The 24,969-nt window shown below is 35.7% G+C and overlaps 1 long non-coding RNA gene, 1 other non-coding gene and 3 pseudogenes across 5 annotated transcripts; 3 read left to right on the forward strand and 2 right to left on the reverse strand.

Annotated features, from left to right (window-relative positions):
- Positions 1-3,926: 3,926 nt before the first annotated feature.
- AT4G03800 lies at positions 3,927-8,468 on the reverse strand (annotated as a pseudogene; the record flags this gene model as incomplete). The annotated part of the gene is made up of 1 exon: positions 3,927-8,468.
- Positions 8,469-11,394: 2,926 nt separating this feature from the next.
- On the forward strand, positions 11,395-14,529 carry AT4G03810 (annotated as a pseudogene; the record flags this gene model as incomplete). Its single annotated transcript has 1 exon — positions 11,395-14,529.
- A 2,190-nt stretch (positions 14,530-16,719) lies between these two features.
- Positions 16,720-17,233, forward strand: AT4G03811. Its single transcript, NR_144062.1, has 2 exons — positions 16,720-16,925; positions 17,056-17,233. It is a non-coding gene; the product is annotated as an other RNA (non-coding RNA).
- A 355-nt stretch (positions 17,234-17,588) lies between these two features.
- AT4G04675 lies at positions 17,589-17,874 on the reverse strand. The gene has a single exon (NR_141819.1). It is a non-coding gene; the product is annotated as an other RNA (long non-coding RNA).
- A 4,214-nt stretch (positions 17,875-22,088) lies between these two features.
- On the forward strand, positions 22,089-24,038 carry AT4G03813 (annotated as a pseudogene; the record flags this gene model as incomplete). Its single annotated transcript has 1 exon — positions 22,089-24,038.
- Between the last annotated feature and the right edge of the window lie 931 nt (positions 24,039-24,969).

The raw sequence follows: 24,969 nt of genomic DNA on the forward strand, positions 1-24,969 counted from the left end.
ATCCGTCGGAAATATAAAATATTTTTCTTATACATGTATAAAGTCATCATCTCATTTCCAAATAAGTGAACTCGGCGTTACAAACAAGCTCTTGAGATACTTATAACATCGATCATTTCCTTTTCGTGACTAGTTTTCATGTCCTTGGAGTGAAATTTCTGTGAATCTGCATTGAGAATTAGATTTGATATAATCTTGCTTGGTTTGACTTGAGTACTAGCTCACAAAACTTCAACCTAAGGCAAATTTTCTAAGTTTATGATAGTTATGTGTGTTTATTGATGCACAAAAATGCATTGATGTGCATTCTTCTAGGAGCTTATTCAAGTCTGACTTATAACATGTTACAGAGTGGATGGTTCAGATAAGAATCAAAGATCTCAGATGATGATTATGGCGGGACGTTACTGCATGTGACGAGTTCTCCACTTAGATTTGATCGATAACTCTAACCGCACAATAATAGTGCTAAATTGAAATAGAAATTTAATGAAACTTAAGATCAATAATGGTGACGACGAGAGGCTCCATCTAAGTCGACGAAGAAGACAATATATATTAGAGTTCATGAACTCAACGTGGGTTTAGTAATTCCAACCTATAGAGGAAAAATAAAAACAGATAAAAGATAATCAAATAGAAACCAAAAATCGTTGGAGAGAGATCTGTTTACCCCTTCACGTGGATGCTATTATTAAAAGACGGCTACGTCTATGAATTTGATGAGCTAACAAGTGAAGGCGACGAACAGATCACGACTATGACTTTTTTGATGAGCTAAGAACGGAAGAAGGCGACTATAGCTTGTTCAATATACAATTTTGAGAAGATGTGGGGATGCTAAATCCTATTTTTATTTTTATTATTATCCGCAAATTTTATTTGAGTAAATTCTATTAAACTTATTTTCTTAAATTTAATCAATACTCGTTTGATTGTTATTTTATTTAAATTTAATAAAAGTTTAAGGTGTTGTAATTTTTTTTTACTTTGAATATCTATTTATCTTGAATTTTACTTGACTATTTTGTTCTCTCACTTCCACTCTCTCAATTATTTTGCAATTCTTCTTACTTCTCTCTACAATTTCTGAACACATGTAAGTTTTTTTTTATATATGTTTATGTTAGGTTTTGGGGTATGGAATGTATCTCTTAGCTTAGATGGTTCTGACGAGGTGTGTCCTGTTGTATTTTGAATATGAAGATTTTGTACATGTTACGTTGGTTATCTATAGATATCCGAAAACATATTGCGAGGGATTTGCGAGGACTTGCGAGGAACAGCGCTATTTTGCTACGAATTTGCGAGAGAGAAGTTCAACTACAACCCAAAGTAGGAAGATTATTTAAAACGTGCTGACCTAACCTGCCTAGGACTCGCAACTCCGACGCAAAATATGCTACAGAAAGTTTGTACGCCGCAAGTTTACCGCAGTTTGCGAGGCTCTTATCGTACAACAAATCCCTCGCAATTTGCGATGACTTTGCGAGGAATTCTTCCGTCGTTGCACTTTTCTCGCAATTGCCACGCAATATTGCGTGGGAATTCTCCCTCGCATATTTTGTGACTGATTAACGACGTATTGGTTTTCCCGCGCAAAGTGCTCGCAAGTCTATAGCAATTTGCGAGGGATTTACGCCATCTCAAATTTCCTTCGCAAATCGCCTGTTTTCTTGTAGATTGAGAGAGATTTCAAAGAAATAGAAGGAGACGGTGGAGAGGTTGAGAGAGATTTCAAAGAGATTGAGGGAGAGTTGAGATGTGAGAGAAATGAATGGAAAATTGAGATTGGAGGGAATATTAAGAGATATTTAAGGGTTTTGTTTTGAAAATAATAAGCGTAAAACTGATTTGGAAAAAAGAAACAATTGCCGCATAATTTTTTCGTTTTGGAGGGTAAAGTTTGGTGCCCGATGCTTTTCCAACGGTGAAACTTTTACCCTCGCAAATCCGTCGAAAATATAAAATATCTTTCTTATACATGTATAAAGTCATCATCTCATTTCCAAATGAGTGAACTCGGCGTTACAAACACGCTCTTGAGATACTTCTAACATCGATCATTTCCTTTTCGTTACTAGTTTCCATGTCCTTGGAGAGAAATTTCTGTGAATCTGCATTGAGAATTAGATTTGATATAATATTGCTTGGTTTGACTTGAGTACTAGCTCATAAAACTTCAACCTAAGGCAAATTTTCTAAGTTTATGATAGTTATGTGTGTGTATTGATGCACAAAAATGCATTGATGTGCATTCTTCTAGGAGCTTATTCAAGTCTTACTTATAACATGTTACAGAGTGGATGGTTCAGATAAAGAATCAAAGATCTCAGATGATGATTATGGAGGGACGTTACTGCTTGTGACGAATTCTCCACTTAGATTTGATCGATAACTCTAACCACAAAATAATAGTGCTGAATTGAGATAGAAATTTAATGAAGCTTAAGATCAATAATGGTGACGACGAGAGGCTGCATCTAAGTCGACGAAGAAGACAATATATATTTGAGTTCAAGTTGATTGTGGACCGCGTTAAGCTTAGCCTTGATCCCAACAATCTTACTCTCCTTCATGTTTCTCGTTTGTTCCTTGTTCTGTGATTAGACAAACACCTGAAACACATAAGAAAAAGAAAAGAGAAAGACTAAGTAAATAAAAAGAAAAAGAAAAATAAAACCTTAGACAAAATTCTAATCCTAATCTAATGGTGAATCGTAGAGAACTTTGGCAACGGCGCCAAATTTGATATAGGTCAAATTGTCTTAAGACCACTCTCTCAAATAAGAGATCGATTGTAGTACTTTAGGGTCAAATTCCACAAAGCTCTCGGATCACACAATAGACGAAGGTTTTGAATTAATCTAAGTAAGATTGTAATAAAAACAAAAAGAAACAAAAGGAAGCAATAGCAGATTGTGAGGTTGTAAAACAAGAAAGTAAAAACGTTAGGCTTAGGGTATTTTCAGGAAAGTATTGGTTAGTAGATCTAATAATAGCTAGATTGTTATCGAACCATTTTTAAACTCAAACTCTAATTATGGAATAACCGGTGGCGTTCCGCGAAATTCCCTATATCTATAGCTAAGAATAACCGGAGAAGCCGAGAGATTATTAACCTAAATATGCATTCTTAACGAGTTCGATTGTTCACCTTAGTAGATAGGCTGATTCTTATTACACACCTATAGACTAGGCTCATCAAATAATAGATCCAACTACAGATACCTATGACGGGCATATCTATTGTCTGCATTCAAGTTCTAGGTGATCAATTTAGATCTAGCATTAAGAACAATTAAACATGAAGAATTCTACAGATAACCTAGCAGGGGGGACTATCTATTAAACCATATGAATCCCTAATGAGAAACCCTAAACCTAACAAGTGGATTACTCAGACATAATCAAAGAAACACAAATCATAGTCTAAATAAGAAATCAATAATAGCAACAGAAAGAGTAAAGAAGATCTTCTCCACAGGGAGACTCCATAGGGTTTTGCTCCCAAAGTACAAAAGAGATGAGGAGAATAGCCTCTCCAAGCTTAGGTCTAAACAATGACCCTAAAAACTTAATTATATGTCTAAAAGAGGTGTTGGGCCTTCATTAAACATAGGAGAAAGTTCTGGGCCGAATTTGAAAATCTTCAAAACATCAATAAGTTGCATCTACGTCAGGTATTGGTGTCGCTAGACACCAGGGGTGGTGTGGTTCGACACCTACGTGCATTTTCGTCTCCGGATTTCTTCAGCACCATAAATTCTCTGTTCTCCTCCAAAATGCTCCATTATCCCCAAATGAATCCCAAACATGTAAAGACCTGAAAAATACTAGAAAATACTCTAGAAATAACAAATAGACTCTAAAACCTATACCTAAAACATAGTTAAAAACAGTAAAAATAGGGATATATCAATCGTATACCTTGACTCTGGATCCTTCATGGACTTGCTTCTGTAGTAAATCGGTTTTTGCTCTCAACGGTCTTCTCGGACCAAGACTCCGCTAACTGCATGATTTGACACAAAAACATACAAATAAAGCTTTTCATCTGCTTCGGGTTTGGATAATACAGGTGGCGTGGTTAGATATGCCTTAAGCTGTCTGAATGCTTCCTCGCACTTCTCATCCCAAAGAAAACCATTGTTTCCCTTTAAAATTTGATAGAAGGGTAAAGATTTATCCGTTGATCTTGAAGCAATCCGGCCAGTTAGTCGCTGCACTTCTTTGAAGTTTCTTAGAGACGGCGTTTTGAGAAAAGCATTAATTTGGTTCGGATTTGCTTCGATTCCTCTTTTTGTAACAATATAACCAAGGAATTCCCCGGATGGGACTCCAAACGTGCACTTCGCCAGGTTCAGCTTCATTTGGTATTGGTTAAGAATCTCAAAGCATTCTCCTAGGTGTTTGACATGGTCTTCTTTCTTCAATGACTTGACCAACGTATCATCGATAGAAACTTCCATCGTCTTTCTGAGATGTTCATTGAACATTTTATTAACCAGCCATTGATAAGTAGCTCCTGCATTTTTTAAGCCAAAACGCATTACCTTATAACAATAAATACCTCTATCCGTGATAAATGACGTTTTCTCTTGATCCTCGGGATTCATCATTATTTGATTATATCCCAAAAAAGCATCCATGAAAGTTAGCAATTCGTTTCCGGCGGTTGATTCCACGAGACGATCTATATGTGGAAGTGGGAAACTGTCCTTCGGACAAGCTTTGTTGAGATCCGTGAAATCGATGCACACCCTATCTTTTCCATTCTTCTTTTTGACCACGACGGTAATTGCCACCCAATCCGGGTATTGCACCTCCCTTATAGATCCTATCTTTAAAAGCTTATCAATTTTGCCGTTTACCGCTTTCGCTCGTTCCACTCCGAGTTTCCTTCTTTTTTGTTTCAGAGGTTTGAACCTTGGATCCACGTTTAGCTCGTGGCAGATTATGCTTGGGTCTATGTCAGGCATGTATGCTGCTGACCATGCAAACAATGCTTTGTTCTTCCTTAAGAGTTCAACCAAAGCTTCTTTTATCTCGTCAGACAAAGTAGATCCAATTCAAACCTTCCGATCTGGTTTGTCTTCTTCTAACAGTACCTCGATCACGACATCGTCCACCTTCTGCCCACTAGGAAATCTTTGGACTATCCCTTTCTTTGCGGGCTTCGTTAATTGCTATTGGATATTCAAACGGTGGCTAGCTAAATAACATGTTCTTGAACCTTCCAGGTCTCCCCAAATTGTTTCCACTCCGTTTGAGGTTGGAAATTTGAGCCATTGATGATACGTAGAGGGGACCGCTTTCATTTGGAAGATCCAAGGAGTTCCGAGGATGATGTTGTACGTTGCTGGTTTGTCAAAAACGACAAAATCCACAATCTTCGACATCTTTCCCGCTAAAACTGGCAATTTGATTGTTCCAAGCGACATCGCTGATTCGCTAGTGAAAGCCACCAAAGGAGACGGAGGTCCTACTACATCTGCTCTGCTGATTCACATCCTTTCCAACGTACCTAGGAAGATCAAATCAACCGAACTACCCGTATCGACGAGAATTCTTGATATTTTGAAGTTAGCCACGTCCAGCGTAATGATTAGAGCATCATCGTGAGGTCTTTCGATGTGCCGCGTTTCTTCCTCGTCAAATGATACTGAAGAGCATTGGTAGTTAACCTCTTCACTCAAACTTGATTTAAGTAGAACATTTGGCCGATGCTTTTTGATAGCGCTAACAGAATTATGGCAAAGTTTGGAACCTCCAAGAATCACGTTGATTTTTCCTTTCGAACTTCTTGGTTCCTCTTCGTTAGTCAACCTTGGCCTTTTAGAGTTTTGAGTTTCGGAGTTATCCCTTGCTTCGTGATATTGCTTCACGAAATCATCTATGTTGAATTTGGAAAGATCTCCGCTTGCCCATAGTTCCGCGAGATACCTTTTAAGGACGATGCAGTCCTTGGTTAGATGCTCGGTTACTCTGTGTATGTCACAATACAGACTTTCATCTCGGACCCAAGTGTTTGACTTCCCTTTCCCTTGAAATTGTTTCCCGACGTTATTGTTAAACGATTGTGAACCGAACTTCCTTGGTCCTTGGTTGTCCAAAGGTTCGAACAACTTATCTAGGAAAGTGACCGCCGGTTTTGCTTGGTCATTTCTTTTTGCGAAACTTTCTTTTTCGTCTTCGACTTTCATCCAATTGTTTGCTCGTAATAATGCATATTGAATTGTGTCTGGCTTGTGGAGTATTAAATCCTCTTTGAATCTTGAATCATCCCACAATCCTTTTCGCAAGGCTGATAAAGCCGATTGCTGCGAGATTCTTGGGAGCTTTGAAAGTACATTCTTGAACTTGGTGATAAAAGCCCGAAGTGAGTCGTTCGGCCCTTGTAAAAAATTTCAAAGATCGGTATCTGAAATGCTTTTATCCAGAAGGATGGAATATTGTTTCAATAATACGGCTGACAATTCGTTGAAGTTACTGATCGACCCTGGTTCCAGCTGGGTAAACCACATTAGTGCTTGTCCGCACAGAATTTCAGAAAAGAGTTTGTAGTACCGTGCATCTTCCTCAGCCTCATCCAAGTCAACCCAACCTGCAGCGATTAGAAAGGCTGCAAGATAACCTTTTGGATCCTCCAAACCGTTGTATGGTTCTAGGTTCAGCTTACGAGAATTCCTGATTCTCAAGCTTGCGATTTGCGGGATGAAAAGTGTTCGCCTAGCTTCTTCGATGACTCGGTTGATATCCGGCTCCGAACTTGTGGCCTGATGGAATTTTGACCTCATTTCTTTCAATTCCCGGCTCACTTTCCTCATGGTTTTGAGCTGGTTGAAATTTTCCTGCTCGTGCTGGTTTACTAACTGATATTCGTCTTCGAGCTGTTTTTCTCCATCTTCCGGCTGGACTACTGTAAGATGTTATAGTGCTAACATTTTGACTAAGTGATACCAGGGTTGTTTGCAATGTTTCAACAGCCTTTTCCACATTTTCGTGAACTTCTGCGACATGTCCGTCATAGTTTGCTGCATGGTTTTGAGAGTTTCGACTAATGAAGCGTTGAAAGCGTCTTCTCCGGCCATTGTTGCTTACCTCGGAAATGTAGTGTATAGACAAGTCTGACGACTCAAGAATCCTCCGTTCCCACAGACGGCGCTAAAATGTGGATGTCGGATTCACACACTCAAGTATTTATTTATTTAGTGAGAAAGATTATTCTTGAGGACAAAAAATAAGTGTAGAGAACTATTGATTATGAAGAAAACTATGAGATTTGTAAGAAAATGTGTATGGTAAGTTTGCACAAAAATGTGTGTGTCTTCCATGGCCTTTGACCCTATAATTTATACCTAAGAATTACACTTAATTCTCATTTACACACAATTATTCTATCTTAAATGTATCTGTTTCGGTCTTTGAATTTATTGTTCAAACGTTCGAATTTGAATTGACTTCGAGCTCCATGGGCTTCGCCTTCCGGCCTAAAGGCTCTTTAATCCAGACACCTTTGATCCCGTCATCACATCCATCTCGCGGACCGACCACTTCGCTTGTGTTCTTCTCCTCGCCTAAAGAAGCCTATGGGCCTTACTTCTTTTGGGCCTCTCTTGTCCACGTGGCAATCTTTGGTTGGTACCGGTGTTCCTGGTGCGGGATCCGACACCAACACCGAGGTTTGCGACAAAACTTACATGTCAAACGATCTGAATCTTCTCTCCAGAACAACATACAATTGTCAATGCACACATCTATCACCAGATACGGTAAACCAAGACCAGCTACCAATTTCTGCACCTCGTAGTATGTTCCCGGTGCAAGATTATCTTCGGGTAATAAATCTTTCACAAAATCAGTAATCGCATCCACAAAATCCTCGGATAAATGATATTCAGTTTTGATACCCATCAACTTGGTTGTAGAAGATAAAGGCGAATGACCCTTTTTACATCCTTTATATAAGGGATGTTTTGCTGCATCTAACATATTAAAAAACTTTCTTGCTTCTAAATTAGGTTCCTCTACTCTATCACTATCCCTATCAAACGAGTGTACATTTTCACGAAAAAATCATTCACCATCTGAACGGTACCTACATTTGCATCTACTTCCGGATTTGGTTCCACTAACCTATCAACAGGATAATGTTCGTTACAACTACCATAATTCACCATTGACTCATTTTCTCCATGCATGAACTAAACTTTGTACCTTGGCATAAACCCTTCCCCATATAAGTGCATCCAAACTTGAGATACAGGAAGAACTCTAAAATTCTGACATGTACAACATGGACAATACATTTTTTTTTATTCGATGGTTACCGGTTGGTTTGCCGCAAATGCCATGAATTGTTTAAGACCTTCTACATATTCCGACATTAGCAACTCCTTTAACGGATCACGCGTGGGCTGGTCCATCCATGATCGAAAATAATTAAACGGATTCGAAGAAGCCATTTCTCTAGTTATATTTTATTGCTTGGACGATTTTGTGAATGAGTGTAGAAGAATAAAAATATGAGAATTATCAATGTTTCCAACGAGTTTCAGATGGCTTTCCGACCGCTTTTTTTGATGATTTTTTATAAAAAAAAACTAAACGCACGGCTATTTAACCGAACGGCTATTTGACTGGGCTGCTATTTGACCAAGTATAGTTTGTTGGAATTCCGTCAGAAAAGTGTAGAATATTCCGACGAATATGCGAGGGGTCAAAACAGAGATATTTTGATCAGAAATCCGTGGAAATATTCGGTCGGATTTAATTTGGTTGGAGTTTTGTTGGAAATCACTGACGAATTGGCGATCATTTAGAATCCGTTGGAAAGTTTCGACGATGTTTTGATAGGAAACATGTCGTTAGAAATCCGTTGGAATATCATTAAGAAACCGTCGAAAATTTCTAACCGTTTATTTACCGTTGGAAAATCTGTTGAAAAAAGTTTTGTTCTCTTGTAGTGAACTAGGATATGACCCGCGGTATACCGCGGATTAATATTTTATTTATTTTTGTATTTTATAAAATGAAAAATTTGTTGTGTATAATATTTGTTGTTGTTTGTGTTAATTAATAATTTTCGATAAGGTTTTGTACGATTTTTAATAAGTCATAAATTTACTGTATTAATAAGTCTAATATTATTTTTTTCTTTTAGGATTGACTTGTGGTACACCACATGATAATTTTTTATTTTTATTCAAAAAACTTTTATATTAAAATTATAAAATTTAATCTTGATGTGTTTTTAGATTTAACCCGTAGAACATATGTAATTTAGTAACTTTGTATTATAGTTACACATTTAGATCTGTCAAAAAAGAATAATTATTATTTTGATATATTATAATGTTGATTTTCATTGGGATGTCTCATATTAATATCGAGCCAAACAGTTGTTGGGAATGTCCTGAAATCAGTTGTACTTTACTCTAGCTAAAGTTGTAATGTCAAGGTTTGACATTTGTATAATATTAGGTGGTTATAATGTTTTGCTAGAGACCGGTTATAATCTATGAGTTATAACTCATTACTAATATTATACAAACCTACAGGGTCACACACCTAAGCAAACTGGATCAATAAAAAGAGTTATTGGGCTTTGGCCCATTATTAACCCTAATTAGTTAGGGTTAAACGTTTGGCTATATATATGATATATTAGCAACGTTTGTGAGATACACTTTTGATCATAAAACCATAAAATAGAGAGACAAATTGTTTGTCTGAGTTTTGAGATTAGATCTCAAAGGAACTAGCATTCCAGATCTAATCCAGTTTGTGTGCGTGTGGATACGGTAGAGGCACAACACTTGGGGTGCTAAAACAACCTCGCAACAATATGGTTCATCTTTCCGCTGCAGAATATCCAGGTATATTCAAACCCTATGATCTAAATTTGATTCTTTATTTACATGGATCTTGGCAATTGAATTCGTTTTTAGTATTTATAAATCGTTATAAACCGGTACGAATTCTTTCAGTGGTATCAGAGCCTATGTGTTTAATACTGAATTTGAATCGAATTTAGTTATAGATGAAAAACTGTTATTTGGTTTATCATGTTTAATTTTTGAAATTGAATTGGTAAAGCATGAGATTAACAAAAATTATGTAATCGTTGATCAAATTCGTTCATCGTAACTATGATGTTAAGTGAATTTCTTAATTGACAGCTAGAACATGTTTATGTGTATATAAGATATATGGTTGTGTTAATTGTCATAATTTGATTATTGTATTGAATGAATTTTATAATAACATGGTGAAACGTTTTTGTATATATTAGATATGCATTAATGTTAAAATATTATTAAGGGTATATAATGATATACATACATATATTCGCTCATGTTGGTTGATAATTAGACTTTGTGATCACGTGATGTTATTTCCATTAATCATTACTCATATAAATATTTAATGTGTTAAATATGATATCAAGGATTCTATGTAAAGCTACGGCAATGATAGGATTCTTTATTTGATTTGGATTTACTAAGTCATGAATATAATCGTATATTTAGTGGCTCGTGAAATATCTTTTTAGAAAGATAAAGTTAATTATCGTAATAATTGTGTATAGATTTTGATATGATCAAAAATTATACTAGTCAATAAAATAATTCTATAAATCCTAATATGATTAGGATAAGTCTGATTATATTATGTTCTAATAACATCTGATTAGATTTACTAAAATTTAATAAGGTTAACCTTTTAGATAACTAATAATTTTAATATGATTAAAATTAATTTAATTGTTTATAATTCAATTAAATATATATTTGATAAATATTACTTATATTTTATTTATATTGGATATAAATTTAAATATAAAATTGAGTTATAAAATTAATTCCTTATCTAATATCAAGCAAGTTGATGTCTCTCCAATTTTAATAATTGTTAAAACTTGAGTTGTTGTATGGCGGGTCTGCCAAAGCAGCGGTCTGCAATTGCTTAAGAGTAAAACAGATGGTAACGGTTACCATATGAAATAAAATTGGTTTACTTGACTAAGCTATCAAAACGGTTTTGGGCTTAGAGACATAGGGTTGGATAACCAAGAATTATATTGGATAGAATTAGCAAGGTGTTGCTTACCTAAATAACTAGATATTCAGGGGTGGAGCCAAAGCTCACTTGGATTCTAGTGAAATATGGATCTTGGATCATTGGACTCACTAGAGGAAATTTGTTTTGAGTATAGTGTTAGCTTTCTTAATTGTTGAGAATTTTAAAATTTATGAACATCATATTAATTTCTGCTTTTCTTTTTCGACAGTTATGTCAAACCCTCAAAGTTCCTATTTAGTTCGAGATGTCCTTTAGAAGGACAAATTGAATGGATCAAACCCTCCTGAACACTTGGAAGATCTGGAGAAGAAGAAAACATTCAAGATTTCTTCTTCGGGTATCTATGTTATAGAAGTAAATGTTACTACTTCTGGTTCTACTCCTTGGGTATTGGATACCGGTTGTGGTGCTCACATTTGTGTAAATGTGCATGGCCTAAACAACAGTAGAACTTTGGAGGAAGGACAAGTGGACCTACGTGTGGCTAATGGAGCAAAAGTCTGTGCATTGGCCGTGGGAACATATTCGTTATCTTTGCCTTCAGGCATGGTTTTGGAGCTTAAGAACTGCTACTATGTTCCTGCAATAAACAAGAATATCATCTCCGTTTCATGTTTGGACATGGAAGGTTTTCACTTTTCGATCAAGAACAAATGTTGTTCATTTGATCGAGATGATATGTTTTATGGTAGCGCTCCATTAGATAATGGGCTACATGTTCTGAACCAAAGCATGCCAATCTATAACATTCGTACCAAGAAATTTAAGTCTAATGACTTGAATCCCACTTTTCTCTGGCATTGTCGTTTGGGCCATATAAACGAGAAACACATTCAAAAGCTTCATAGTGATGGACTTTTGAACTCATTTGATTATGAATCTTATGAGACATGTGAATCTTGTTTGTTGGGAAAAATGACTAAAGCCCCGTTTACTGGACACAGTGAGAGGGCTAGTGACTTATTGGGCCTTATACATACAGATGTATGTGGGCCAATGAGTACAAGTGCTAGAGGAAACTATCAGTACTTCATTACATTTACTGATGATTTCAGTAGATATGGTTATGTTTATCTAATGAAACATAAATCGAAATCTTTTGAAAATTTCAAGGAGTTCCAGAATGAAGTACAAAATCAATTTGGCAAATCAATCAAAGCTCTACGATCGGATCGTGGAGGAGAATATTTGAGCCAAGTTTTTAGTGATCATCTTAGAGAGTGTGGAATTGTTTCACAGCTCACTCCTCCAGGAACACCACAATGGAATGGTGTGTCCGAAAGGAGAAATCGAACTTTATTGGATATGGTTCGATCTATGATGAGTCACACAGATCTTCCATCACCCTTTTGGGGATATGCTCTAGAAACGTCTGCGTTTATGCTCAACAGATGTCCATCAAAATCAGTTGAGAAGACACCATATGAGATATGGACTGGAAAGGTTCCTAATTTGTCTTTTCTGAAAATTTGGGGTTGTGAATCTTATGCCAAACGATTAATTACTGATAAGCTTGGACCCAAATCTGATAAGTGCTACTTTGTAGGTTATCCGAAAGAGACCAAAGGTTATTATTTTTACCACCCTACTGACAACAAAGTGTTTGTTGTTCGAAATGGTGCCTTTTTGGAAAGAGAGTTTCTTTCAAAAGGAACTAGTGGGAGTAAAGTATTACTTGAAGAAGTTCGAGAACCACAGGGTGATGTTCCAACTTCTCAAGAAGAACATCAGTTGGATCTACGAAGAGTCGTAGAACCTATACTTGTGGAACCGGAGGTACGTAGGTCCGAAAGGAGCCGTCACGAACCCGATAGATTCAGAGATTGGGTGATGGACGATCATGCTCTATTTATGATAGAGAGTGATGAACCTACGTCATACGAAGAAGCGTTGATGGGCCCTGATTCCGATAAGTGGTTAGAGGCCGCGAAATCTGAAATGGAATCCATGTCACAAAACAAAGTATGGACTTTGGTTGATTTACCTGATGGTGTAAAACCAATAGAGTGTAAATGGATATTCAAGAAGAAAATTGACATGGATGGTAATATACAGATATACAAAGCTGGACTGGTTGCGAAAGGTTACAAGCAAGTTCATGGTATTGACTATGATGAAACCTATTCTCCAGTCGCAATGCTTAAGTCCATTCGGATTCTCCTAGCAACTGCTGCTCATTATGATTATGAGATTTGGCAAATGGATGTGAAAACAGCTTTCCTTAATGGAAATCTCGAAGAGCATGTGTACATGACACAACCTGAAGGTTTCACTGTTCCTGAGGCTGCTAGGAAGGTGTGCAAGCTTCATCGTTCCATATATGGATTGAAGCAAGCATCTCGGAGTTGGAATCTTCGTTTTAATGAGGCAATCAAAGAGTTTGATTTCATTAGAAACGAAGAAGAACCTTGTGTTTACAAGAAGACTAGTGGGAGCGCAGTCGCATTTCTGGTATTGTATGTAGATGACATACTGCTCCTTGGAAATGACATTCCTTTGCTTCAGTCTGTTAAGACTTGGCTTGGAAGTTGTTTCTCGATGAAAGACATGGGTGAAGCTGCCTATATTCTTGGAATAAGAATCTATAGAGATAGATTAAACAAAATAATTGGACTAAGTCAGGATACTTATATAGATAAGGTCTTGCATAGGTTCAATATGCATGATTCTAAGAAAGGATTTATACCAATGTCTCATGGCATAACTCTTAGCAAGACTCAGTGTCCTTCGACGCATGATGAGCGAGAGCGGATGAGTAAGATTCCATATGCTTCTGCTATAGGATCTATCATGTATGCTATGCTCTACACTCGCCCCGATGTTGCATGTGCTTTGAGCATGACGAGCAGATACCAATCTGATCCAGGTGAAAGTCACTGGATAGTAGTCAGGAACATCTTTAAGTACTTGAGAAGAACTAAGGATAAGTTTTTGGTCTATGGAGGAAGTGAGGAACTTGTTGTGAGTGGTTATACTGATGCCAGCTTTCAGACAGACAAAGATGATTTCCGATCTCAATCAGGATTTTTCTTTTGTCTCAACGGAGGAGCAGTGAGTTGGAAGAGTACCAAACAGAGCACTGTGGCAGACTCTACAACTGAAGCTGAGTATATAGCTGCTTCTGAAGCGGCTAAGGAGGTTGTTTGGATTAGGAAGTTCATTACTGAACTTGGTGTGGTTCCTAGTATTTCTGGTCCCATTGATCTTTACTGTGATAACAATGGTGCCATCGCACAAGCAAAAGAACCTAAATCACACCAGAAATCCAAACACATACAAAGGCGATATCACCTCATTCGTGAGATTATTGATAGAGGTGATGTGAAGATTAGCAGAGTTTCAACGGATGCAAATGTTGCTGATCATTTTACCAAACCTCTTCCACAGCCAAAGCATGAGAGTCATACTACTGCGATTGGCATTAGATTTATAAAGATGTGATCTTATTTCTAGTGGGAGTTTTTTTTCTTTTATGATATGATGTTCATGTTAAAATACATTTGGATTTATTTTTAAATTAATGAAATTTGTTTCAGTATTATTTATTTAATTATCAATAATTAAATAATAGTCTCAAATAATTTATTTCATTCTTATAGGTCATCAAGTACGTGACTTGATCATGAAACCATGTAAGTGGAAAATGACATAGATTATTAAAGTCCCTAGTCAAGGTTATTAAAATGAGACATTAATAACTAAGAATGACTAGTATGTGAGGTGACTGATGACTAAGTTTCATGGAGTCATTAATATGTGGTATTAAAGTCAATCACATAGATATGTGTTAGAGAACACAGTATTGGACTGACCCGTTATGAGAACTCTACAAGATTGTTATATGAGTGTCATAAGAGTTTCTCATCACAACTATAGAGTATAGTCCTTTGACCTGAGTTCGTCATGATTTCTTATTCATGGATTAGTTCGCTTTGACTCTGTCAAACGTCAGCCGTTAAAGGTGATTATAAAGACAGTGATTGGGCGCGTTATGAATTGTTTAAGGAACAGGGATGGAACAAGATGGGATTTGTCCCTCCCATATAACGGGAGATAAATATCTTTGGGCCTATCGAAGATTTGATACTGAGAAATGCGTGGCCACGCTCAAACGAGGTGAATGTCAGTCGTTTGTTTTATCAGTATAAATCGGAGTTCGATAAACATGGTCTAGCTGAATAAGGATGACAATTTCTTGCCTTATGCTGAGATCGAGATATAGAGACAAAGGGATTATGGGAATAGATGATTCCAGTACAAGTGGGAGATTGTTGGGAATGTCCTGAAATCAGTTGTACTTTACTCTAGTTAAAGTTGTAATGTCGAGGTTTGACATTTGTATAATATTAGGTGGTTATAATGTCTTGCTAGAGACCGCTTATAATCTATGAGTTATAACTCATTACTAATATTATACAAACCTACAGGGTCACACACCTAAGCAAACTGGATCAATAAAAAGAGTTATTGGGCTTTGGCCCATTATTAACCCTAATTGGTTAGGGTTAAACGTTTGGCTATATATATGATATATTAGCAACGTTTGTGAGATACACTTTTGATCATAAAACCATAAAATAGAGAGACAAATAGTTTGTCTGAGTTTTGAGATTAGATCTCAAAGGAACTAGCATTCCAGATCTAATCCAGTTTGTGTGCGTGTGGATCCGGTAGAGGCACAACACTTGGGGTGCTAAAAAAACCTCGCAACAATATGGTTCATCTTTCCGCTGCAGAATATCCAGGTATATTCAAACCCTATGATCTAGATTTGATTCTTTATTTACACGGATCTTGGCAATTGAATTCGTTATTAGTATTTATAAATCGTTGTAAACCGATACGAATTCCTTCAACAGTCTCATCCAAACCCGTCCAATCCAAATCCGTCTAATCCAAACTCATTCCGCCATAATTAGAGTCAAATTAAATTTTAAATCTAACTAATTAAAATTTAGTGAAAGAAAAATTAATCTTACACTTTGAGCTATTTTGCAACTATCATTAATTATGGTAAGTATCTTCTGTTTTGTAGAAATTAGGCCAGATTCAATCACTCAATTCCGGCTCAAAATCAAATAAAAGCGGACTCAATTAGATTCTTTAAAATATACTTCAAAAATTAATATATATTGGTAATTTTATGATTTTTCTCATGATATATTATCCTATATTAAAATCGATCCAATTCTGTTCCATCATATAACACTGTCCCTTGATAATTAAATATCACTTTTATTTAAAATACATATAAGCCTAATCAATTTAAAAGCTTTAATCTAACTAATTAAAACTTAATGATAACACATAAACTATTATACTTTGGACTGTATTTCAACTATCATTGCTAAAGATAAGTATCTTGTTTGTTATAATAATATATAGATTATTAAGTAAACAAAATTTTAATTAAAAATTGTATTAACACCTTAAAAAATATTGTCTCATAGTAATTTGTTTTTTTCTTTTTTTTTTTTTTTTACAATGGTTTTGTTTTAAAAAAAAATTAAGTCTATTGTTTAATAGAAAAGCAGAGTGTTTTCATCCTTTTTATAATTGTTTTTAAAAGGAAAAAAAGAGCAACTATCGTCTCTCTCTTCTAGTATTGTTCTTTCAAAATTCAGACCTTCTATTCTAGCAATTCTTCAAATTCTGAATTTGTTCTTTCAAAAACTATTGAATCAATTCTTTAATAGAATAAGTTCATCTCGTTGAACCCAAAGAATTGATTCAGAAATTTGCATCCAATTACACCTACCACTTCTTAAAGCATCGATTCAATTGCATCTTCCTAATTAGTGCATTCTTTGTGGCGGTGATGAAATATAGATCTCCAGGTATTAGACTATTTCCCTTCTCCTACAACAGAAGCACGTTTTGGTTTTGATTTCCCAAGAATCCTTAATCGATGAGTATTAGCTAATAATTGTTCATACTCATGAAATTGAATCTGTCGTCCTTAATTAGGGAGTAGCAGAAGAATCTCTCGATGATGAAAATGGGAATTGAGGTACTAAAAGCAAAGTTAAGCAAAGGTAATTTTTCTAATTTCAAAGTTCTAAGTTTCCAATTTCTTTGCTCAATATATTTACCCATCTGTTTGTACCGAGGTTGTAACAATAATAACTAAGGCGTTTGGGGAGAACGGAGTAGCTTCTTTATTAATGACGAACAGAAAAGATGGTAACTTAACAGAACGGAAAACCGTAAGTACAAAACGGAGAACCGAAATTACAGAACGGAAAACCGAAAGTACAAGTCGGAAAACCAGAAAATACAGAATAGAAAACGAGAAAGTAAGAGATAACAGAGCTAGGCAATTATTCTCTCTTAAATTTTCTAGGTAATAACTCTTGGTCTGGACCCAGTTCCCAATAGTGTCTTCTGCTATTTATAGGTTAGGAGATGACCTAGGGTCTCCCCTGCGACTTTCCATTTTTACCCTCTTAGGTTTCCATTTTTACCCTCTTAGGTTTGTCTGGCTGGGCCGAATTGATGTTGTTGGACCGAGCAACTTACATCTGGGCCGAGCCGGTCGATCTAATGGGTCGATTTTCTGATGGGCCTTTCTTTTGGTGGGCCGTTTTGACTTATTTATCTTGTGTTTGGGTCGAACTGGGCATGAAGGGCAAGGCGCGTATCCCACACCATCTTTGATGGCAAATTTAAAATTGGATTATCAAACTAAAAATGTATGTAACAATAAAATTTGTTTATCATTTAATAGTGAAGCCTACCAACAACCCTAATACTACTAATAAGATGTAGACATATAGTGAAGAGAGATGGCCGATGGAGGAAAGGTGGCTTGCCAATTTGAAGGTTCTGGTTACATAGTGTCTTGAAATATTGTTTTTGCACCTTGGTGGCCACACGATCAATGCTAATGTTTGAGTCCCGATTTTGTTACCTTCTTGTCTTTTTCTTTCATTCATTCCTTCTGCTTCTCCTTATCCCTTAAATCACCGAACTTATCTACATGCTTTCTAGAAACATGTGACACTTAAACAAATGAAAATTAGCTTTAGCTAATATTCAAGAACTAATATTTAGGAATTGAAAATACTTTCTACCTTTTGATATTAAACACCAATACATTCTCTTGACTAATAAGTTTTCAGACAAATTCATTGGTTACTAATTAGATATATAAAAATCCTTTGTTTATCACACACAAAATTACTAAGAATGCAAAAACATAAACCAAAACATAAAAAAAAAACTAAATAAAAGTCTGAAGTCTCATACTGTATTGTTTTCACGTTTAAAGCTAGAGATTCAATCTGAGAGATTGGAATTGTATTGGTGTGTTGTGTTTAGAGGTAGGAGAAATGAACGTTTATTTATAATGTTTTAATAGGTTAGTAAGGTTTTTGATTAGAGAATATACCAAATCTTGATAAGCAAGTATTAGATATCTTAGAATATATTCACGATCCTAACTCTTATAGAATATGTTATAGGAAATAGGAATAAAATCTCTTAGCTAGGAATCATTTCTAATTCAGTTCTTGTGATTGAATATCGATTTTAGATAGTTCCTTTTATTTAGGAAACTTATGAAGGTTGTTTGAAATTGATATTGTTCATTTTTTAAGAAACCAAATTGATTTACAATTTACTCGTTTCCATCTTTATAGGAAAGGAATGCATCAATCGAATAGAAAGGAATATAGCAAATGAGTTGAATCCGGTATATATCAAATTACTGCGAAAAATATTATATGTCATAACTATAGCTAGATACGATATTATTTCATTTTATTGTTTTGATTTTTATTTGGAATTTTGTATTTGGAAAGTGTTATTAATAAGATCCGAACACATAAGAATCGGGTTAATTAACAGGTCAAATACCGGGTAAAAACTAAAAAAAATTTGACCCGATTGGATTCCTTATTTTGTACTTCAAAAATGTTAAGTTGATTTGGAATTTTGTATATGGAAAATGTTATTAATAAGATCCGGACACAGTAGAATCGGGTTAATTAACAGGTCAAATACCGGGTCAAAACTAAAAAAAATCCGACCCGATTGGATTCCTTATTTTGTACTTCAAAAATGTTAAGTAGATGTTGTGAAAGCCGCGAGTGACATTCGGAGTAACTGAAGACAATGCAGTATCATCTTGTTGTAGTTGACGACAAATATTCCTCCATCCCAAACCTCCATCTGTTTGCACTGATGCTCTTTGAAAATATCGCTCGTAGTAATTCAAAGTTGGTTAAATTATTAATTCTTCAAATTTGCTGATTCTCCAAATTCCACAGTTCAATTCTTTCTTCGTAACATAGATAGGGAAGGCCTTGTGATCGCAAGTGACATGTATGGAATACTTGTAAATTTAGAAACATGAGATAATAAAAAACATCATCATCCATAACTAAAATTATGATACGCAGTTAATAAAATGCATAAATAGATTAATAAAAATAAATTATATTTTATAATAAAAATTATAAAATTACATAAATAAACTACAAAAAATATAACATACTTTAAAACATAAAAGATAGTAATCTAATTTTCATCTTTTGAATCACTAGCATTTGTTTTCCACAAAGTTTCTCACATATTAAATAGACCCTGGCCTATGTGTTCGTGAAACTTTTTGCTGAGTATTCCTTATTGTTTCTTCTTGATTGTTAATGAAAATCCATATTGAATATTTGTTGGAGTCGTTCCTAATGAGCCTACTTGTTGAGAATTTGTTGTATTGTGCCCTTCGTGAATGTTAGATGGTGAACCCCAAGATTGAAAATTTGGTTGCAGCCCCCAATGTGAAGCATTTGGTGATAAACCCCATTGTGGATCATTTGTGGTGAACTCCATTGAGACGCATTTGGTGGTGTTTTCCATTGATAAACATTTTGTTGTGTGTTCCATTGTAGAGCATTAGGTGGTGTTCCCCGTTATTTAGCATTTGGTGGTGTTTCCCATTATTGAATACTTGGTGGTCCGCCCCACTATTGAGCACTCGGTGGTGTTCACCATTGTTGAGCACATGGTGGTGTTCCCACTATTGAGCACTTGATGGCTTTCCCCAATGGTGAACACTTAGTTCCTTCCTTGTAGGCTTTTTTAAATTCATCAAGTTTGTTTTAAAAAACTTCATATGTTACATTCATGTTAAATGCTAGGTTGAATTTCTCAATCATATATTCTCGACCAAAGGCTGTAGGGTCTTTAAGAGTATAATTATTCATAGCAATTGCATGATCAAAAAACTCAATCAAAGTTTTTCGTTGTTTATTGCACTAATACCTCGGTATGGTCTAAATGTTTTTCAAAAAAATATTAGTTTTATGTTTTCCAAAATACTAAGAAGCATGTATAATATAAGTTTTTCTATAAAACAAAAACAAAACAAAAGATTACTCTTGATGTTGTTTCATTCGGAGCATTTGTGTTTTTTTTGTCTAGAAGAATTTGTGATTGATCGACCTCTAGACAACATATCTACATAAACCAAACTAATACACATAACGGTTAATTATAACACTAAATTTAAGAATTACATTTTTTACATATTTTTAAGAAAATTAAAATTGTTAATTCTAATCTATACTACATACATAATACTGTTGGGATAATATTTTCCAAACAAACCCATACAAATTAATTCTAATATTTTCTTATTATTTACTAAAAATAGGATGTACACATATTTTCGATAACAATTAATTATAATTCTCTTAACATCAATCCAAGATAAAAAAATATTTTTTATATAATTACATAAATTTAAATTTTTTAACTATACATAATTAAGAAATCACTATAAATTTACATGACAATATCTCTTAAAAAGACTAGTTTCATTGTTTTTAGTATTTAAAAATATAATAATTTGATAATTATAGTTTAGAACTAAAATCAAGTATCGAATAAAAAATAATTAAACATTGTTTACTTTTAAAAATGAAAGATGTGTATAGCTTTGATGTTGTGTTTATAAGTGAATAGATGTAGTGATGAACTTTTTTTTGCTGTTTTTGTGTGTTTTGTGTTTGTCAAACTTTTTTGTGATAAACTAATAGAATGCATGCATTCTTTATATAAACAAAATCTTTTTTTTTAATTTCCTTTTTATGATTAATAAAATAATATATAAGCATATCCACTGGTTATAAACATACCTCATAACTATCTTCTGCGTTTCTAGAGCTATTTGAAATACGCACCCTGTCTTTTAGCTATTAGTAAGCCACAATATTATTTTAATAATACTTTAAAGTAAAAAATATTTATATTAACAAAAGTTGAGAAAAATATGACTGAATAGAAACAAAATATCTGGACCACATGGCGTTTTAGGAATACGCGCTATCCATTCATAGCCTTTGAATGTTGACGTAGAAAGCACCTTTGTAAGCAAGTTTGTTGCGTTGTCACTTGAGCGGATATACTGGATATCAACTTCTTCGTTTTTCACGAGTTCTTGAGTGTAGGAGAAAAACCTTGGAGGGATATGCTTCGTTCTGTTGCTCTTAATATAACCTTCTTTGATTTGAGGAATACATGCAACATTATCTTCATATAATCTTGTTGGCTCCTTTTAGATGATTAATCCACTTGCTCTTAAATATGGTTAGTCATAGATCTAATCCAAACACATTCTCGACACGCTTCATAAAGGCTATAATTTTGCGTGGTTTGATGAAGTTGCGACTAAAGTCTCCTTTTAAGAACGCCACAAGATTCCTCCAATGGCAACATCCGAGTAACTTTCTATCTTGGAGGGGATAGAGATATGACCATCTAGTTCACTACCTTCTTGACAAAACCATGTCCAACAGTGTCTGGGCTAAATGTTACCCGTCTCAAAGATGTGAGTACTTATAAATTGAAGGTTCCGATCATCGACCCCTAATCACTTACTTCAATCTGAAAAAGAAAAAGCAAAAAGGAATCTTTAGATATGATCGCAGACTCAAAGGTAATAAACAAGTCTCCCAACTAATCATTCAAAGTTGTAACCACATAATCCAGATGAAGCGGTAGAGAATAAGCTTGGTCACTGCAGAAGAGCAATTATTACCCAAAGACGATGGGGGAGTAGTGACCAATAGCTCTTTGCACAGTATACTATAAGATCATAGCAAAAATCCTTAACAAGAAATTACAACCAATCCTCCATAGCTTGATCGCTGAAAATCAATCTGCCTTTGTTCCATAAAGAGCAATTGCCGACAATGTACTCATTACGCATGAGGCTCTCCATTATCTCCATTCCTCAGATTCAAAGGTCTGATGCTATATGGTAGTGATGACCGATATGAGTACGGCCTATGACAGAATAGAATGGGGTTTTATTAGCTCAGTTCTTGAAAGACTCAGTTTCCATCAGTTCTTGTGACCATAGTTAGCTACTCTTACCTTTTAAATGATACTGCTCAAGGCTCCATTGTCCCACAACGAGGCATACGGCAGGGAGATCCTCTATCTCCATATCTCTTCATCCTCTGTAGTGAAGTCTTGTCTGGCCTCTGTTACAAAGCGCAGTTAGAAAATAAACTCACATGAATCAAGGTGGGAAACAAAAGTCCCCGAATCAGTCACCTTGTATTTGTAGATGACACCATGTTTTTCTGCACATCAGATGACCAAAACTGTGTAGCTTTATTGGAGATATTGAAGAAATATGAATTGGCATTAGGGCAGATGATTAACACACAGAAGTCAGCAATCATTTTTTCAGCAAAAACCCCTACTGCCACAAAAGAACGAGTAAAGAGCCAATTGGGAATATAAAAGGAAGGAGGTTTGGAAAAATATTTGGGCCTGCCTAAATTGTTGGGAAGGAAGAAGAAAGACCTCTTTGCTCTAGTTGTTGATAGGATCCGATAGCGAGCTTGTAGCTGGTCTTCCAAATTCCTCTCTACTGCAGGCAAAATGATCATGTTAAAGTCAGGTTTAGCAGCCATGCCAACCTATACTATGTCATGCTTCAAACTCCCAAACTCTTTGTACAAACGTATTCAGTCCGCTTAAACACGTTTCTAGTGGGATTTAAGCATGGACAAAAACAAAATGTGTTGGGTTTCGTGGCAAAAACTTACACAACCTAAAGGTGTGGGAGGATTGGGGTTTCGAGACCTACAGTGCTTTAATGATGCGCTGCTTGCAAAGGTCAGTTGGAGAATACTCTCAAACCCAACAAGCCTTCTTGCTAGAACACTCTTGGGTAAATACTACCATACCACGCCTTTCCTTGAGAGCTCTGTTCCAACCTCTACCTCTCATGGGTGGCGTGGAATCTGCATAGGCAAAGAGCTATTAAAATCACATTTGGGGAAAGTAATAGGTAATGGGTCTTCTACCTTTATCTGGGATGATTCTTGGATCTCTCTTACCTCCCCACGCAGACATATGGGACCACCAACTGAAGCAACCGCTAACCTTACAGTAGAACATCTCATCTCTCCTATCTCTCTAGAATGGGACAAGGAAAGGATCAACCAAATTCTCTCAGGACTTCTAGATGAAATTTTGGAGATCAAACCGAGCAGGCTCGGAGCAAAAGATGCTTATGTGTGGCTAGCTACGAAGAATGACATCTATACTGCAAAGTCTGGTTACTACTCATGTGTTCAAGAACAACTAGAAGACTGCCCTCCTCCTATTAATCTCAGAGACTTCAATTGGATGAAACACATCTGGAACATTCAATGCTCTCCCAAACTGAAATTCTTCCTTTGGAAAGCAATGAGAGGGGCTTTACCAGTGGGAGAAAACTTGATCTTCAGGAACATCAACGCAGCTGCCCAATGTCCTTTCTGTGGTGAAAATGAAAGTACTCTTCTTCTTTTCTTCACCTGCAGATTCGCAAGACATGTATGGCTTTTAACCCCTTTCGAAACCCGCTTGAATCCAGACCAAATAGTCTCTTTTAAAGATGGATTTGAGCAAACAAAAGGACAGATCTGCCTACTAATAATAGGTTTTTAAGGTCAATTAATCCTAAAGCACTATCATGTCGTTGTAGTATTTCAGGTTGTCAATCCAAATGGGTGTGATGCTAGCAATCAAGATGCTATCAGAGTTCACAGAGTCAAGCCAAGCAATAACAGGTTTTGAGGTGTTTTAGCAGTCCTAAGTGAACATGCAGGAAACATAATTTCAAGCAGAACAGTAAAAACACTCGACCAACACAGCTTGTTGCCAAGCACTGGGTGTGGTCGAGTGACAGGTCGAGTAATAGACAGATAATGTAACACGGATACTCGACTTCACAGTCTGTTACCAAACAACTAGGTGGTCGAGTATCAGGTCGAGTAACAGGAGAGAAATGCAAATACTAAGCAACAGGTAACAAGATGCAGTAAACAAAGAAATCAATTAGATAAAGAATTCCCGAGGATGGGGTAATTGAGTAGTTTCGCTTCCTCAGTTTACAGGTGATTGACATGCTCAATATATTATCCCTAGACAACAAGTTCGATAACCAAATATAAGTGCCACCGCAACAGAGACCCTCAAGTTAAACCAGTCTCAAACTCAATCACCATTGACAACAGCTAACCTAACATGCATTACAAATCAACAAGTTAAAGCCAAAACGCTCCCGGCAACCAATACCTTGGTACAGAGCCACGAATCTCTGGAATTAGTGGTTCACACATTTCATCGAACACCTTTTGGGCGCGGAAATGTCTAGGCTCAAATTCCAGTTGATTAGAAAGCGATAGGCATTAAGAACAACTAATCCATAAGGGATCTATAAATCAAACTCAACCACCTAGCATACTGAGAATTCTAAACTACTCTAACCCATCTGCAGAAACCTAGTCACTACTCAGACATCATTGCAAAGAACTTAAACGATGAATAGAATGAAAACATGATAGCAACAGAGTAATAGCAAGATGATAACAAGAT

Source organism: Arabidopsis thaliana, chromosome 4 (genome assembly GCF_000001735.4).
Source record: "Arabidopsis thaliana chromosome 4, partial sequence".
Classification (NCBI taxonomy): domain Eukaryota; kingdom Viridiplantae; phylum Streptophyta; class Magnoliopsida; order Brassicales; family Brassicaceae; genus Arabidopsis; species Arabidopsis thaliana.